Source organism: Manis javanica, chromosome 3, assembly GCF_040802235.1.
Source record: "Manis javanica isolate MJ-LG chromosome 3, MJ_LKY, whole genome shotgun sequence".
Classification (NCBI taxonomy): Eukaryota; Metazoa; Chordata; class Mammalia; order Pholidota; family Manidae; genus Manis; species Manis javanica.
Window position 1 is genome coordinate 113,892,730 of NC_133158.1, and position 13,568 is coordinate 113,906,297.

General features: G+C 34.6%; 1 protein-coding gene across 7 annotated transcripts in view; it reads left to right on the top strand.

Moving 5' to 3' along the window:
• The window catches only part of ATP13A3 (ATPase 13A3), an 82,100-nt gene that overhangs the window by 5,533 nt on the left and 62,999 nt on the right, over positions 1–13,568 (top strand). For 2 of the 7 annotated variants that reach the window (XM_073231888.1, XM_073231890.1), the window contains one exon: positions 2,201–11,390. The exons of the other annotated variants lie outside the window; for them this stretch is intronic. The gene's annotated coding sequence lies outside the window, so the exon portion shown is untranslated. The remainder of the gene's footprint in view (positions 1–2,200; positions 11,391–13,568) is intronic. 7 annotated transcript variants of the gene reach the window in all.

Below are 13,568 nucleotides of genomic sequence, written 5' to 3' on the forward strand. Positions count from 1 at the left end.
CTTTTTTGGTCAGCTGGATCGTAATAGGTTATGTGAAATACCTTTTGACAGGAGAATGGGACTTTTAAAATTAACTGAGGATTAGGAGATTTTCAGGTTCTATAGCTTGCTTACTCTGGAACAAGGATATAATCCTGACACCATTATTTTAAATATTTTTTTCTCTTGTTTTTCTTTTTTTGGCAGGACAGATAGTTGAATGGGTGTAATTAAATGCATATATGATGTAGCTGCACACTGTGAATAATGGAGAAAGAAATTAGGTATTTTGAAAATCTTCTGTCTCCCTAGGGTCTTACTGAGTGTTTTATATCACACCAAGAACCTAGCCTAGTTAAAAGTCTAGTAACAAAGTTGGTAATATTAGGCTGTTAGTACTTTGTATAATTTGGGGTTGATACTCAGCTACTTTCAGTGCATTTAAGATTTAATGTCCTCCTAAGTAATGACTATACCATCTTACTCCGCTGATAGTAACTGCAATGGGGGTGGTGAAGACTTGATAACACGGTTGAATGTTGAAACCACAATGTTGTTGTTGTTGATGTGAAACCCTCACAAGATTGTATATCAATGATCTTTAATTTAAAAAAAAGATTTAACGTCTTCCTTACTGCTAGCAAAATCTGCATTATTTTTAAAGAAACTATGTAAGCTGTTAATATTTTCCATGAAATTCAAAGTATCTTAACCTATACATCACCTTGGGATAGCACAGTATGAAAATACCAGACTTTTAAAAAACGTCATGATGGCTTAAGATGCCCTGGGAGAGACCATGGTGTATTGGTTAAAATGTGGGCTTGAGAGCCATGTACAAAGGATTTTGAATTCCAGCCTCATCACTTAACTAGCTCCTTAGTTTGCTTCTTCAGGTCTCCTAACCTTTTTTTTTAAAGTTTCTTCATTTTGACAATTGGAGTTAATAAAACCTACCTTTAAGAAGTGTGACGGTAAGAGGCTCAGTAAATGGTAACTTTTTGTTAGTTTAATTACATTTAAGATAGTCAAAACAAGTTGTGCAGGGGGGTGGGGGGTGTGGGGGGGTGGGGGGTGGGGCAGTGATTGATGACTGCTGTTTTGTTTTTTAACTAGAACAGTTGGCATAGAAAAAGACCACGATTTTACATCTTTGGTGACAATATCCTTAAAAGCTCAAGATGTTAAACTCATGTATCTCTAACATACATTTTGCATGTATTTTTGTCTTTCTCTTTATGTCTCTGGTTGTGTTTGCAGTCTTTTTCCCTCATGTTATGTGTTACTGTTACCCCATTGTCCCTTCCTGGCCACATTATTAATTTTGTTTTTTAAATAGTGTTTTCTATGCCTTAGTTTCATTTTGAAATACTGATTAGTGAATATGTCTATGTCTTTTCTTCAAAAAGAACACTTGAAATTTTATTTTACTTCTGTGGCCTTTGGATTGATTTCTTTAAATGTGGGTCATTGGTTCTTTATAGACCAAAGTTTTTCATCCATTTCTAGATTATGCCTTAGCTGCTTAAGTCATCAGTTTTCTAAGCTCATTTATAACTTATTTTTGTCCATGATTTCCTGAAGTTTCTCTTAAAATTTTTTTCCTTATTATTTTCCTAAACAAACAATGGAATCCTTATTTATATGCCAATTATAATAATAATATTTAGTTTACTAAGCAAAATGTAAAGTACTATAGGCAAGTACCTCGTTTTGTCTGGAACACTTAATTATTTGAAAGACTAGGCTAAACTATCAAATTCTTAGTTACAATAGATTTTTATTTCATGGATTCTTTTGATATGAAAGTATGCTTTTAATAGTTATCACCACCGCCTCAGAGTTAGTTGACAAAAATTTTGAGCTAACCCTTAATTATTTTCTGTTCAGGTTTTGGTGGGAAGACTAGTATAAACTGCTTAATTTGGTTAGGTTCAGAAGCATCCTAATGTGTTTTTCCCTGAATCCTTTCTCATCTCTGGTGCAGCCCATAGTGAATGACCCTCATATTCCCTTAAAAGTTATAGCAATTACGAATGATTGTGGTGCATTAGAACTGTGAATTTATAGGCAGTAAAGGAGGCTTGGCTATTGCCTCTTGGTTATTCTGTTAGGATTCTGTTGGCACATCTAAATACTCAGTTCTTTTTTAGTTTCTGTATGTGCCAAGCACAGGGCTAGAGGCTGGGTATGCACTGATGGATAAATTCTGCTGTCTTAGATCCCAGAGCTGTTGGACTGCACAAATCCTGAGGACACCGTTCACGTTGCATTTGTTGGGAATCTGGCCCTTTGGCCTCTTTCAGTTGAAAAAAATTCAGCACTTCCATCAAGATAAGTTAACCCACATCTTTATCATGTCAAACAACGCTCTTGTCATAATCTGATCCTGTGTTTTTTAGCCCCATTTTCAGCCATTCTCCAGAGGCTACCCTGTGCTCCATCCAGTTTAAGTAATTTGTATTCCTGACATTTTCTAGAATTTCTTACCTTTGTGCTTTTACCTATGGTATTTTTCTGCTTGTATTCTATCTATTATTTTCCCCTTTTTCTTACTGCCTCTTTGCTTGATGAACTTCATACCCTTCAGAACTTAGATCAAATGATAGTTTCTCTTAAATTTTTTCTGTCCTTTATGCTCCTCTTTTCCTGTTCCTCTCCCTGCTGCCATGATACCTACTTTATTGCAGCATTCAGCCATTTTGTTTGATATGTATTTACCACTAGATTGGCTCCTTGAGGTTAGAAATTTGATCTTTGTAATCTCCAGCATTTAGCACAGTATTTGGCACATGCAGACAATGACATTCTGACAAATGACTTTTTGAGAAATCAGAAGTGGTGATGAGTCATAATCATTCTGGCTAGAATGCTAATTTAATATCCAAAGATTTATTTAGAAATAGGATATTTTGGCAACTTTCAGTTTTCTCAATTAATTGGCTTTTCTCCTAAGTTAAGCAAAGGTTTGGGTTAGATTTCAAGATACTGTAGGGCTAGATTGAAGGAACTGCTTTAAATGCACTGGTGAACGTGTTGGTAAGACTTTCTGTCTGTAATCATGAAAATGGTCTCTAAAACAAAGCTTTTCAATTCAGGAAGAATGGGTGATTCATAAATTGCAGTAGTACCAGTTCAATCTCTGTCTCTGCCAGGAGTTCCCACTGCTGCGTAGGAGCAGATGAGGTGAAGAAGTGGGAACACTTCAGGGAAGCCCACTCAGGAAGACTCGCAGGCTCTTCCAAGGGCTAGCTTCTGAGTGGCAGAATTGTAGCGCTGCTCCCCACATCTCCTCCATGCTTACTTATGTGTTGTTACTTAGAGATTTATATTAGATTTGTCAGCTTTGAGAAGCTATAACTCATTTATGTATTAACTTCTGAGCAGAATAACTCTTAAGGAGAAGAGGAAGTAGTAGATTCTGAAGAACATACTGCAGTGGTGGGAGTTGTAGGATTAAATGAAGTCGCTAAGGGACCTGGGAAAGAGGGTGTTGGGAGAGCCGGGAAGGGGGCACAGGGGTGAGATGTGTGAACATACCAAAGCTAAAATTGACTTTGTTGTGAAATTTTGCCTAGAAAGACAGAAAGGATTTTATTACTTCTTCACTTCCATCCTCCCCACTCCCCCACCCTCCCATTCCCACCCTGCACCACGCTTGCCCTGTCTCATTCTTTCAGCTTTGCCTGGTTCCCAACCTTTAAGATTTTCAGTCTGGACATTCAGTATTGTGGGATAAGTGCTGTGACACATGCAGAGGGACAAAGGTGGGAGAAGTCCTCTGCTGAGAGGTGGAAGGAGCAATCAAAGCTTAGTAGAGAAGATAGTTGGCCAGAGTCTAGATGGATTAGTAGGATTTCTTTAGTGAGACCGAGTTACGGAAGGGTGTTTTTGGTGGAAAGAACAATATATAATGGAATGGAATCAGGAAAAGTACTCTTTGAGCAACTACAGATTGTGTTGTAAATAGATGGGATGTAAGGTTTGTGAGAGGTGAATGATAACCATTGGTGAATGACAGATGTTGTTGACAAGTAGCCAGATTCTGCAGGATTTTACACTGTCTTCCAGTTCATTGTAACTTTGTCAATGGAGTTCAGTTGGGCCTCTCTGCCCCAATTCCCCAAGTAGGGAAAAAGATGGTACTATGCACTGTAAGACTTTTGAGAGTCTTGCTAGTTACTAGAACTGCTTGACTTTGTTTAATCTTGTATTTTCTTCAATTTTTAAAAATTTTATTTTGGAGGGATTTTTATATCAGTTTGGGAAATGCTGCTGCAGACAATGGCAAGTTATTGACATTTTAAGCAGAGAGAGAAATGATCATATCTAGTTTGTTTAATGATTTGAATGAGGGAAACTAGAGAGGGGATCAGGACCTGAGTTGACACAGTGCCAGTGGAGATAAGGCATGGTGAGGTAGATTTGAGAGAGGTAAAAATGGTAATACGTAGTATCCAGTTGGATGTAAAAGAGATTGCAAGGAATCTAGGGTGAATTTCAAATTCCTGGCATGGGTTTTAAGGCAGATACATTCATTAAAGGAGTAGAGGGAATTGGCAGTGGTTGAGGGGGCAGGTTTTTTGAAAAAAAAAGATAATATGTGCATATATAGTACATATTTGAATATGGGTCTGGAGCTTGTGAAGAGATGAGTGCTCAAAATACTAATTGGTAGTTGTTACTGTAGATGTGCGGGTCATGCCACTCTTTTTTTTTGGCGAGAAGCAGTTTATTAGTGCTAGCACTGACTCAGGGATTTATAGCCAAAGGCTGAGCCCTGAATGCAGCCGGGCCATGCCTTTTATTCATTCACTACAAGGATAAAGGAGAGTCAGCACCCAAGAATGTTGCAGTGGGAGCTGTTAGTGTACTGTAGGTTCAGCCAGAATGCTAGTTATGTGGTTTTTTTTGTTTGTTTCAGAACAAGGATGGGACTTTTTTTTTATTAAGGTATCATTGATATACACTCTTAATGAAGGTTTCACATGAAAAACAATGTGGTTACTGCATTCACCCATGTTATCATGTCCCCCCCATATGCCATTGCAGTCAGTGTCCATCAGTGTAGTAAGATGCCACAGAGTCACTACTTGTCTTTTCTGTGCTACACTGTCTTCCCCATAATCCCCCCTACACTGTGTGTACTAATCATAATGCCTCTCAATCGCCTTTTCTCTCCCTTCTCACCCTTCCTTCCCCAATCCTCCCCTTTGGTAACTGCTAGTCCCTTCTTGGAGTCTGTGAGTCTGCTGCTGTTTTTGTTCCTTCAGTTTTGCTTCGTTGTTATACTCCACAAATGAGGCGAATCATTTGGTATTTGTCTTTATCTTCCTGACTTATTTCATGGAGCATAATACCCTCTAGCTCCATCCATGTTGTTGCAAATGGTAGGATTTGTTTGTTTCTTAGGAGCCTGGAGAGTATTAATAATTCAGAAGTGGGCAGAGGAAGTAGAAGCTTGGTTACCTGGCTACCTTCCCCACAACCCAGTCTAGCATAATATGAAGTAAATGTAATTTAGAATTGTGGAAGGTAAAAAAGTCATTTGTGGGCCACTTAGAAACCCAGTAACTATTTTCCTTATGAAAGAATGTGTTTCCAGTATACTTGGCATTCAAATGACTTTTTGGATAATGGACCCTTGAAAGATGGTGCCATCTGCATATCATTCCATAATTTGTTGGTAAGGTGTTTTGATATAAAGTCTCCCCATGCTTGACTTTCCAGAGAAAGTGAAAAATGCTAATCTTGGTTAAGTGAAAATGATTATTTTTTCCTGTTTTTAAAAGACAATATTGATTGAGAACAGGTAAGTAAATTAGATAATACCTGTAAAAGTGTTCTGTAAACTAAGAATCCCTGTACAAATGTCAGTTACTATTAATTGTGGTTGGCACAATACTTAAACAAGTTAATTTTTTTTTAATCCTGTATAGTGGGTACAGCATGACCACAAGAAAGGAGAAAGTTCAGATTTCTGTGATGGTTGTACCAGGAGTAAGACCATTATCCTCCCTAACAGCCATTTAAAGAGCTGTGTTTTTAAAATACTTTTTGAAAGGGTTTTGTACTTACTTTCTATCCTGAATCAACATGGGTAGTTTCAAATTGGGAGAAAGGAGTAAAGTGGAAAAAGACACATGTAATTTTAAAAGGTGATCCAAATGCCTGTCAGTTATAGTTGTAAATTAGCAGGATTGTACTTTTTGTACGGAATATATAGTGATCTTGTGCTTCTTTGTGGTTGGGTCTTCATAATGTCTAGAAGAATGAAGTGTGAACCATACTGTAAGATAGATGATGAGTAAAACTAATTTTGCTTTCTTCAAACATAATACAATAGTCCTGAAGGGAATCATGGTGAGTCAATGAAGAAAAATTATTTTGGGGTTTGCTGTTAATAAGAAAAACAAACATCTCTGGGGTCTATGTAAAACTTCTTAACACACTACTGAATACTTAGAAGTAAAATTCTGTGGCACATTTTCATTTGTTCTTCCCTCTATTTTTCTTCTCTATCCTATTCCCTTCTCATCCTAGCCCTTCCTTCCCACTCTGCTGCTCTGTCTTGGTGCCTGTCTGTGCACATTGTTACTTTGCATCTCAGTGTGCAACTGCAGTGTCATCTTTTTGAATATGTAAACAGGTTAAACTCACCATCTTACTATCAACAGTGCACTTTACTCGAGTGAAGCAACAGTACAGTTGACCCTTGAACAAAATGGGTTCAAACTGCATGGGTCTGCTCATATATGCATTTTTTTCAATATATTGGAAAATTTTTTGGAGATATGCCACAGTTCAAAAAAGCATTCTCTTTTTGACTACGGTATGTAATATAACATATAAAGTATGTGTTGTTTGTGTTACTAGTACAGCTGCTGGTCAACAGACTATTAGTAAAGTTTTTGGGGAGTCAAAAGTTTTATGTGGATTTTTATGTGCAGGAGCTTAGAGCTCCCAACCCTCATGTTGATCAAAGGTCAACTGCCAGGAACAGTTCAGACCAACTTGGGGCATGTACTCCCAGTAACCACTGCATCATGCCAGTTACCTGCCAGCAGCAACAATAAGATTTTATCTAAACTGCATCTTGATTTTAGCTATGAAAAAATGTGGAAAGATATGGTCTTAGAATTAATGAATGTATAAATTTCAAAGACTGTATTTTAAATTGTTTGAAATGTCAAACAAGTTGTTAGGGATTTGGATTAATAGCATTATGGGTTAGAAGAAATAAATAGTCACTAACTTGCATTAAAATGGAAGAAACATTCATTCATACACTAACGAAAACCCTTAACCTTACCTCTGAACTTAAATGTGTATCTTTTAATTTGGAGAATTAGGCTCATTTATCAATTTGGTTTGTTTATACAACCTGTTACTATATTAGAACTCTTGATTTGTTAATTCCTAATGTATTAAATGCCCATGCCACACAATTTTTTTTGGTACTTGTTTTAAAAATACTTATTTCTACTAGGTGTTTTGTTTGTAAGTATCCACCCCGAAAGGAAAAAAAGCACAAAACTTTTATACTGTATTTCCTAAGTCTAACAATGTAGAGGAACTTGAAGAAACTTAATGGTAACATATGTATAGGCAGGTACATATGACATGGATTTCTAGTAGGATTTTTGGGTCAGAGTACACAGGGATTTTACATTTTAATATATTGTGACTTGGTTTTCCAAAAAGGTAATACAGATTCACTCTTAATAGCAATGCATGCTGTTGTCCTTTTTTTAATGCTCCTTGTCTTTTTTCTCCCCTCCACCCCCGCCAGTTTAATGTTTTACGACATGATTTTATACTTTACTTGATCATCTTGTTAGGTTCCTGTGCTCTTTGTTATTGTTCTCCCTTCTGCTCCACAACAGATACCTAAATTTTGGTTTCAGACAGTTGTGAATTTAAGAATAATCTTTATTATAAATAGGATAATAATATTCCTCCCTTTCCCCTCACCCCATTATTATCATTATCATTTGTTTGTGTTTATTGCATGCTTTAATTTACCCATTGAGACATATGAAACAGAGTGCTATTATATAGGCAATTCCTATTTTCCTGTATTAGTATCTCCAGCGTAACTAAAACAACAACAACCTTATATAATTTCTCATCCTGTGATCCATCACTCTATAAGCTGCTGCTGTATCAAAGCCTGTGGAAAACTCAGCCCCTTTCCTTACTAATGTTGGAACGTCACCTGGTGGTGACAGTGTGCAACAGCAGGCTTTTTACAAAGGCCATCCTTGGGTAGGTCAGAAACCTTCACTGTTGGAATGTATCATATGAATGACTACACCTGCCTCAGTTTAGTGAAGTTGAAACCAAGACAGGTGAATGGACTTGCAAAACAGTTCATGTTGAATTAATTGTCACACAAGGACAAGTTAAAGCTGACTCTTGAGTTCTCTGCTCTTTTCATTTGCTTTTTCTATTTTGGGGTAAAAATGCCTATTTCCTACTATTCTTGATACAATAATGGACATGACATATATGTTCATTTAATGCTTATCGATGAATTAGTTTGATAAGATAATTTAGAATTTGTTGCTACTTATGCTGTGTCTCTGGCTAGTACTTTTCCTCAGTGTAGATAAAATGAGGAAAGGATATAAAAATAAATATAGTCAACTGTAGCTTACTGGAAATGTACTTGTTAAAGGAGCCCTCAAAAGGACCATTTTATCTTGCCTGGGGTAAAAATAACTTAAGTAAGACTGAGATCCAGAGAATCTGGAGAATTGGTCTAGTAGAGCACCATGAAGTGCTTTGAAGCCTCCTGCAAGTTCTTACCCAAGGTTGGAGGTGCATTATAGAATTAGAAGTGTACCACACCCATTCAGCTCTTAACTTTTTTTCTTTAACTACTTAAAAATATTCTTGCACTTGATGGTAAAAGCATTCAGAAAGCACTAAAGTCTTTCCCTCACTCCCACCCAAACATACTGTCACCATTAGTAGCCACTGTCTCCAATTTACTGATATATTTGGCTTTTGATTATCTTAGGAGTAGGGTGCCACGTTTCTTTCTAGGCTGTTTTGGTTCTGCCAGTTTTGAATATTCAGTTTGTAGGGCTGCTCTTACCATAGTGATTCTGTCTACTATTTCCTATTGCTTGCTGCTGTATTTTTCATAATAGATTATAGGATTTTGAAGTCAATGTAGCAATTACAACACTTTCATAGTTCTTGGTCCTTAAACATGGAGTTTTGCAAAGTCATATATGTGAAGATTTAAGGGGAAGTATAAGAGTTTAAGGTCAAAGTAGCTTGAATAAATTAAATAAATCATTCACAAAATTAGACATTGAAAACATGCAAACTGTTATGTTTTATATAAATGATTTTGTACATACTTACAATTTATCAAGAGGAAATAAAACAGATACCATTTGTCAGTCCAAAGGTACCTTTTCCCATTTTTTACTATTAAGTACTATACAATTGACTATAATACTCAAAGCTACTTTTTTACGTAATGATACTTACCACAGAGATTTTCTCAGGTTAAAAGGGTTAGTTTCTTTATTTAAATAGTGTATGTCAGAAAAGTGATGAAAAATATATGCAAGTGTGTTATAGTACAGCCTAAGTTGTAACTTTTAATGTTCTTAATATTAATCCTGAGACAATTACATCATCTTTACTAATTATAACTTACTTTGTTACAGCCACCACATTGTTTTCTAATATACAAAAAAGTATAATTGTACAAAAACTGCACTTTACAAATGTAAATACAGTTTTAGTTTGGTGTATGTTGGATACAATGGTCTTCCTTAAACCTAAACACAGAAACAAAAGCATGTATTATAAGAGAAAGTTCAAGATGGGAAGTGATAAAATGGGTATTGAGTAGAGCTTTGTTAAAATTTAACTGGTATCCTTGTAAAATTTCCATGTATTCATTAAATTATATTATGTCATTCTTATTGTTAGAAGCAGACTTGAAGTGTTAAGTTTTGCCCTCATAAAGAGTTGTCACAATTTGGTTACTCTATTTGGGAGATAGGGATTTTTTTCATTCTTTTTACATAAACATTTGTATATAAAGTAGAGGTTGTTTGGTGAGTTAAGATTTTCCATGTATTAGGGAACTTTTTATTTCAGTTGTAAAGGTAGAACTGCTTTTGAATTGCACAAGGTCATTTTTGATGCTCTTAAGTACCACAGATATGACACTGAAGTATTTAGAATGCTGGCTGTGCTGTTTATATTTCAGTCTTAAAAATCCTGTTGCTGAGTGGTCCTTAAAGATGGGTATCATCAGATCTTTATTTAACATGAGTATGTTTAATTCTCAGAAAAAAAATCTAGAACTGCAAAACAAAATGGGATGATTCGTTCAGCCTTTCAGCAATACAAGGCGGCCCAGAAGTCAGTGCAATTTTGATTTTTAAAACTCCAGAAGTGTATGTGACAAACATAAAAAATGTCATTGAGAATTTATTTTATATTAACTTAGTTTCATAAATTTTGAATAATGTGTTTTTAATTTTAGTTTTTAACTTCAGAACTCTGAAGTTGGCAAAGCCTGACTGAAGGAAAAATTGAAGTAAATTTATTATTCAAAATTGCTTGGCTTGAAGTTCTATTTGAGTTACAGATCATTATTTAAATCACCTTGTGAAATTGCTTATTTTGAAATTCTAGGCACATGCATATAGAATATCTTGAAACAATACCCTCCGTACACATTCTGTTACAATACTATTGTTACAGCTAATGAGAAATTAAGGTGTAAAGCAAAGATGGCTTGGAGGATTGGGGATTTCTTTGCCTGTTAATGCCAACTCATCTTGATATTAGATATGACTCTCATCCTAGATTAAAGACTATACTTTAAATGGTTTTTGTAATTATATAATGTGGGGGAAAAAAGTAAATTTCAGATATTAGCATTAGGTTTAGTGAGATTTGTTCCTGATACCTCCACTGTGTCTTGTGCTGCTGTTTTACATTTTTTTTTTGTTTTTTTTACAAAATACCAAGTTCATTGTAAATGAAAGGAAGGGTTTGGTTAAGCACAATAGCCTATAAGCTCCTGGCTATTTAGATAACAAAGGCTCAGGCGTGCCCTGTGGGATGGGACTTCAGTGTGCTAACTAGATAGGATTTGTTCAAGTAAGAAGAGCTCTACTAGTGGCAATCAGATGGGAGGGGGTGTATCTTCTGAAAACATTTAAAATCAGTGAATTAAAAAATCCTAAATTTTAATGTCTTAATCATTTTTAAAGCAGTTCAGAAAGAACCAAAACAAGTATTTGGCAGATAGTTCGCATTTGAATGGATTTTTATGCTTAGTTTTATTTTGTTTTTATTGTTAAGAGACAACTTTTGAAAGCGCTGCTAATATATCAGCAATTGGGAGGAATGATGATATAGTGTTTTTGGTAAGAAAAAAAACTTTTATTTGTTTTCTATGATCTAGAAATTGACTTGATAAAAAAACATGCACTTCAGCAAATCACAGAAGTTTTACTTCTGTAGGTTAAATAGATTTTAGAAATTTGATATTAATGCTTCAAATATCTAATTAGATATATGGCAGAATAATATTTAATATATATTTTCATCTTGATAAACATTTAAAAATATGTTTAGATTTTTAATCTTCATGGAGTCATAGAACTATTAAGGGCTTCCTATTTATGTACTTTAAAAAAATTAAATACACGTTTATAATATGTATATGTTTTAAATGTGTAAGCTGTTGCAATTGTCTCATTGGGTTTTACTAAAAAGTTTATGTGAAAGATGAATTGTTGGTAATTTCCTGTGTGGTAAAATATGTTTAAAGAGAATAGTAATTGGTGTTTCTTAGAGCACCTTTTTATATAAATTATTAATATTTCAGCTTTCGTAAAATTTTGTAAGATTTAAGAATTTTGCCTTAAAAAATAAGTGAAATTTTGGAGAAATAACACTTGCAAAAAGAGATAATATGGTCAAGAATTATATTTAGAAAAGTATGAAAATAGATTGCTAAAGGCAGTGCACCATGTATGGTAGCTCATTTAAAAATGAATCAGAGTGATTTTGTTTTGCAATGGTCAGTTTTTAACAGCAGAAGATGAGATGAGAAAGTTAGTTTTGTTAAACTGTGGTGAACCTGTCAAGAGATGTTTGGGGAAAAGGTTTTAAATAGTTATAAGTACATGGATTTAGTGAAAACATTGAATTTTAATGGTAATTCTTGTTCTAAAACTATAAAAAGCATGCTTATTTATCTAATACATTTTGCACAGAAAAATTAGGATTTACAAAAGTGAGGAAGGTAGTACATCTATATTTTTAGGCAATGGATGAAAGGCAAGAATGAAGAAGAGTTAGAGTCAAAATCCAGTTTTAAGAGTTTATGGATAATACCGGGTACATAATAGGTTGAATCAGTGGATTTGGGACTTAAAGAGGCAAAGTTCTCATGATTTATGAGTTTTGGTGCCAGGAATGAACTATCTTCTGAAAGTTTCTTCTATCTAAAAGCTTCAGGTGGGTGGCTTTTATTTTACTATTATGTACAATTTCTGCATGCTAAAAAATAGATTAGCATAATGAATTCTCATGTACCTGTCATTCCGCTTAAAATTCAGCTTTAGCAATTACTAACTCATGGCCATTCCCTGACTGATAAAGATAGGTTTTAATATTTTAAAATATTTTATTTTAAAGTAAGTTCAGACTTTCAGGTAAGTTGCTGTGTTGGTATAGAATTATTTGTTAAGTTCCAGATTATCCTTCTGATAATCTGTAGAATCTGTAGTGATGTCTCCTCTTTTACTCCTGATCCTGGTAATTTGTGTCTGCCCCCTTCTGTTTGTGTCTAACTAGAAGTGATCAATTTTATTGATCTCAAAGAACCAGCTTTTGATTTCATTGGTTTTTCTCTATTTTTCTGTTTTTTATTTCATTGATTTCTGAATTTTATTATTTCCCTTTAGTACTTACTCTAGATATAATTTGCTGTTCTTTTTATACTTTCTTAAGGAAGAAGCTGAGGCTATGATTTCAGACTTTTCTTCAGATACTAGAATTTAGTGTTATAAATTTTCTAAGTACTGTTTTAGTGGCATCCCACAAAATTTGATATCTTCATTTTATTTATTTGAAAATACTTTTATATTCTTCCTGTATTCTTAGACTTACAGATTTTTAAGAAGTGTTTTATTTTGTTGCCACATGTTAAGGCTTTTCTACTTACCTTTCTGTTTTACTGATTTCTAATTTAATTACATTGTTTTCAGAACATACTTGTCTGTTCTGAACATACATTGTATGTCATAACATATAACAAGTATGACTTGACTTTTTGTATGTGCAAGAAAGTGGGCTTTCTTTGTAAATGTTTTGTGTACATGTTTAAAAAATGTGTATTTTGCTGTAGTTGAGAATAGTGTTCTGTAAATAACAATTGGGGCCATTTAATTTGTAATGTTCAGATCTTCTGTGTCCTAACTGGTATTTTTAAATCTACTTCTGTCATTTATTGAGAGTGATATTGAAATGAAATCTCCAACAATAATTTTGTGACTTTCTCTGTCTTTGCATTTTCTCAGTTTCTGCTTCATGTA